General features: G+C 37.1%; 1 long non-coding RNA gene across 1 annotated transcript; it reads left to right on the top strand.

The window, feature by feature from the left end:
- Positions 1–337: 337 nt before the first annotated feature.
- LOC119498978 lies at positions 338–1,989 on the top strand. The gene is made up of 3 exons (XR_005209222.1): positions 338–704; positions 972–1,016; positions 1,630–1,989. It is a non-coding gene; the product is annotated as an uncharacterized LOC119498978 (long non-coding RNA).
- The last annotated feature ends 3,288 nt before the right edge of the window (positions 1,990–5,277 follow it).

The raw sequence follows: 5,277 nt of genomic DNA, 5'->3' as shown, positions 1-5,277 counted from the left end.
ACCAGAACCCCAGATATATAGCCACTTGCCCCCAGAGTTTTATCCGTCGTCAGACAGAAAGCCGATGGGTTCCCAGATTGACGCGTACATAAACTGAAGTGTAATTATTGAGCTTTAGAAGTGCTGGTAGGCCGATTTTTTTCAAGAAAGCAAATAAGCGTATTTTCCACTTAAGTTTTGTACTCTCACCTAAAGGTACATTTTCTTTGCTGTGTCCTTTAAAGGTACTGTTTGTACTGTGTGCCATGAGCGCTCACGTGTGGCTACGCTGTTCCAACACAAACTACACAGAAGCACCAAAACCGCAAAGTTATATCTAGTGAAGCCCGTCTTGCAAAACGGTGTCAACTCTTCCTGCTCCAGTCCCCGGACCTCGGCCAGAGGACACAGGGGAGACCGTGGGGAAATTTCTGTCTGTCAATGTTTTATCTCAAAACTGATTATCAACACTCGCTGATGATGACTTGCATCTTGCTGATAGTTTTGCAGCATGGCCCACATCCTGTTATAGCTTCCTCTTCATCCACATTGGTTCCAGTGAGCATCTAATGTGGTCTTCAGTTAAGTTCAGGTCATCAGTCATGGACAAAAGTGTGCTGCTGGTCCTGTTGTGTCTGCAGGTTTTCCTGCTCATCACATCCTTCACTTCTACCGATGCAGCCGCTCTGGTGAGAGATGATCCTCAACAACCGTCTATTGATCTGGTAAGTAAATGCACTGCTGGTCACTGACGGCATGGAGCGTTCCCAAAGGTTGACTGATTCACATGGTGTTTTCTTGTCGGACTGTTTAGGTGTAAATGTCAAACATTGTTGATTAAGGGAAAACAAAACAAAAATCTTTTTGAATTTGCAGTCATTTATATCCACAAATATTTCAAATTAAAAATGTATAGTGGAACAGTTGAAGGTGGTTTTCTGTGTAAAATAATGCATTTTGTCATAATAATGTATATATTTTTTACACTGTAGGTAGAGAGAGGTTGTGGGCGAAAACGTGGAGCATGCAGGCTAAAGGTAAAACTTGTTTCATTTTGAATGTATTTTCCTTGCAATTACAATAAATCTCCCAAAAAGCTTGAAAACACACCTAAATCATCTTGTTAATCATCTCCTTCAAATTTCAACATTTTAATTTACTCATTGTGGAAAAGCCGAATAAAGTCCCTCTGGAGTCTGTCTATTCATCGGTCAATAAACCCATTTTTTAATATATCATGTACATTTTTTTAACCTGATGTGAATTGTTATTTTCAGTGATTTACACGCATACAGAGACTTTCCATGAAAAAGACAAAAATAATTTGGGTTGATTTCTACCTTGAATATCTATATTGAGTTTTGAGTGATTATCACTAAAGAGTTGTAAAAATGTTCCTGTATTTTGTGTTTCTGGCAGGTTTATCCTTTGTTAAACTGACAAAATGAAAAGTCACATTTATGGCCGAGTTCGTGCATGCGGGGTAACGGTAGCTTTACTAAACAAAGACAAAATGAATGGATAAAAAAGTCTGCTAAAATTAACCACCATGAACCGCCAGATGGCTAGTATTTGCAGTAGTTTCCTCTTATGTAAATTATAGTTTATCGGTTAATAGTGATTTATTTCTCTCTGTCTCTCTGTCTCTAGGACCAGTAGTATCTTTGTGGTATACTGGTACAATATACGGGCACCATGTTTCCATTTAACTACCAACTGGGAGACCTGAGTGCTCCACTCCAATCAACCCAAGAACAGATGTCATCGTCAAACATAATTTTCTGCAAAAGGTTGCATGTCATCTATTTTCAATGTGAATTTCAATAACAAAAAGTGGTGAAAAATGGTGTATTTTTCAGCCAAGTCTACCAATACATTTGAATTGTAGTGCTTGTGAATGTGCACTAATTTGTTATGTTTATGGTACAGGGTTTGTTTGAATCCCATGTTGGCTGAAAATGTGGCTGCTTCTGTTTATGTGGATGTAAAAGTACATTAAAGTGCATTAAATTTGGCACAAAGTGGGGATTCATTATTCATTAATATGCTTATTCACATACACTTACAGTATTAAGCTAGCCTGTCTGACCTATCAGCACTATTATGTGTTGTGATAAAGTACCGATTCTCCAAAACACTATTGATTTTTCGTTAACCTCTTAAAAATCCGCCGGCCTGCAGTCGGGCCCGGCTGCTGTTCCGTGTTTCGGAGGTTGTAGCAGGCTCAGTTTTAGAGCTAGAGTGAATTGGCATTATATGAAACTAGCAACCCTAATAAATCCATTGTTACCAACCACTTTATACTAGCCTGTCGTGAAGGAGGCTTAATAACACTCCAAAGTTACACTAAACTTTGGCGAGGAAAAACTGGCATGGCCATTTTCAAAGGGGTCCCTTGACCTTTGACCTCAAGATATGTGAATGAAAATGGGTTCTATGGGTACCCACGAGTCTCCCCTTTACAGACATGCCCACTTTATGATAATCACATGCAGTTTGGGGCAAAAACAATGCAATGTTTTGCATGCAGTAATGTGATATTTTTTACTTTTTTACTACTTCTAAAATAGTGTTTTCCTAAAATTAGATTAAAAAAAATTGCAATATATTGCTTGCTTACAATTTTGCAACATATTGAATCGTTACCCATGTATCATGATACGTATCTTATAGCCAGATTTTTGCCAGTACACAGCCCTACAGATTGGAGCTGGAGTCTGTAATTAACACTTTATATCTCCGTAAAAAAAAAAAAAAAAGTGTGAAAATAACAACTCACTGTTTTATGGGGGGTTATAAGGGACTATTTCTTCGCTGAGAGAACAGTAACATCTTGGAGTGTCTGCTGGTTGCCTGACAAATGCTCAGAGACAAGAAATAGTTGAGTATGTATCCTCCGGTGTCATGATAAATTGTCGTTCTTCTTTTGTACAGATTAAACAAACAAGATATAATGTGAGAATGAATGTGTTAATTAGTGAGTGTTGCAGGAGTTGGTAGGTGGATTTTGTTACCTTTCGACAGGCTACCTGTTCCCTCTTGTTTTCTGTGTTTATCCTAAGCTAACCTTTTGCTTATATTTACCATATACAAGAGAGTGGTTTCAATCTTCTCATCTATTGCTAAATATTTAGAGATTAGACTTTAGAGATACCATGTGCTTACAAATGTCTACTTTTTATCGTCTGATATTCCAAACTGCATAATGTGACCACAAGATGGAGCCAGTCAGTCATAGTTGTTTACAGCAGTAGTTTACTTTGTGTGCTTTGCTGCAAAGTATTGTGCTTGAAATAAAAGTCCACATGGAGTGCATCATCTTTTCCATTATCACACTGTACTGTATATGCTGTTATATGTAAGAATGTCTTTCTGACAAACATCAATACACAGAAGAAGCTTTTCTATAAAGGAACTAGAAGTGCACTCGGAGAACGCAGACCTCCGCCAAGGCAGGTTTCCCGAAAAAAAATTCTCGAAGTCGGATCATGATCGAGATCGCCACCAAAATTTAATGGATTGTTCATTGTGCCACACCCCACCCCTCCAAAAAATGTCATTCAAATCCATCGCGGACTTTTGGAGTAATCCTCCAAACGGACAAACCAACAAACCAACACCGGTGAAAACATAACCTCCTTCCTAGGCCTTCGGCCTTGACGGAGGTAATAATATTAACTTGTTAAGTTAAAGATGACTAAACAAATCATTTTCCAAAAGAGACACATTTCCTCACATTCACAATGGGAGCTGCCCAGTATGAGCACACTATGATACTGTCAGTCCCTAAGCAGCACAAAAGCAACAGCTTCAACCCTTTCACAGTGTGTTTTCAGTCCATGAAAGTTAATTTGAACCTTTTTGGTCACCTAAAAATGTCTTATTCAGCGTTCGGTTGTACTACGCTCCACTCTCTCGTGTCACTTCTGGTTGCAAAAAAACTACATGGCGACGGCCAAATACCAAGATGGCGACAGGCCATAATGCTGAACTCGAGACTTCAAAACAGTAGTCCACAAACCAATGTGTGATATCACGGTGACTATGTCCACTTCTTATACACGGTCTACGAGCAGAGAATGAAGTCACTCTCCCTCTGTGTGTGTTGTAATTCAAGCTTCTCCATGCTTTGTTGACATAGCCGGGCCAGCCACGCATGCCTTTTACTGCATGTTCGTGCATGTGAGCGTGTCTCACTGGTGAGCTCACGGCTGCCGCTCTGCACTGCGCTCATACGGCCGTTACAGCTGATAACGCCGTCGGAACCACCGGTTCAGTCATCGCAATGTTGAGAGCCATGTGGAGGCAATAGAAATGCTCCCAATCTCGCATTTAGCACCTTTAAAGTATTTAAAATAATTTCCTTGTTACTATATAGTGCAATAGATTTACTGAGCATTTGGATACTCAAATAAAAGGGTAGCTGCGCCACTTTGAGTGATTATACACTAAAGAAAACATACTTGATAATATTATACTCAATTTCTGCCAATAAATCCCCCTTACTTTAAGTTCTGTACACTGATAATAAACAAAATTATCATTTAAACAGTCTGAATTCAAACTATGATCACTTAGACATGTATAATAATACAAACTACTTCGAAGTAATGTACCCTAATGTAGCCTACACTGTAAAAAAAATCTTTTTTTTTAACAGTTTTTTTCAAGAAATTTGACATTTTTTGTGTGTATTTCAAAATGACAGATTTTTTTTTTTTAAATTACATGTTTCATTTGTGATTTATATGTAAATGGTCTTAGATATACAGTATTTTTTGTAATCACAATCGTAATTATCTGTATTTAAGCTTTTCTTGATAATTTTATCATAATTATTCTGTTTTTTAGAGGTTTATGACTGTATTTGAACAATTAATTTATGTTAGAAGAAAAGGATTTCATGGAATTCTAAAAATATTTATTGTAAAAATACAGATTTTTTTGCAAAACTACTGAGTTAATGTAAATTTGGGCTTTTGCAAAGTAAAATTACATGTTTCATTTGTGATTTATATGTAAATGGTCTTAGATTTACGGTGTATGACTATTCTAACATTAAATATATGTTTAAAGTAAAATATTTCTTGTAAAATTACAGTAATAAAGGCTAATTATATAAAGATAATTACTGTTTGTTTTTTTATTACAGTTTATTTACGTTAATTAACTGACAGTATTTTTCCGTTTTTTAACAGACATGTTCTGGCGCCCCTGCTGCTGGAACATTCTGGTTATTTTACACCTCTTTTTTTTTACAGTGTATGTGGCCAACAAGTAACCCAAAGTATTTCATAC

This window comes from Sebastes umbrosus, chromosome 12, assembly GCF_015220745.1.
Source record: "Sebastes umbrosus isolate fSebUmb1 chromosome 12, fSebUmb1.pri, whole genome shotgun sequence".
In the NCBI taxonomy this organism is placed as follows: domain Eukaryota; kingdom Metazoa; phylum Chordata; class Actinopteri; order Perciformes; family Sebastidae; genus Sebastes; species Sebastes umbrosus.
The sequence above is the reverse complement of the archived record's forward strand: the minus strand, read 5'-3'. Positions and strand labels throughout refer to the sequence as shown.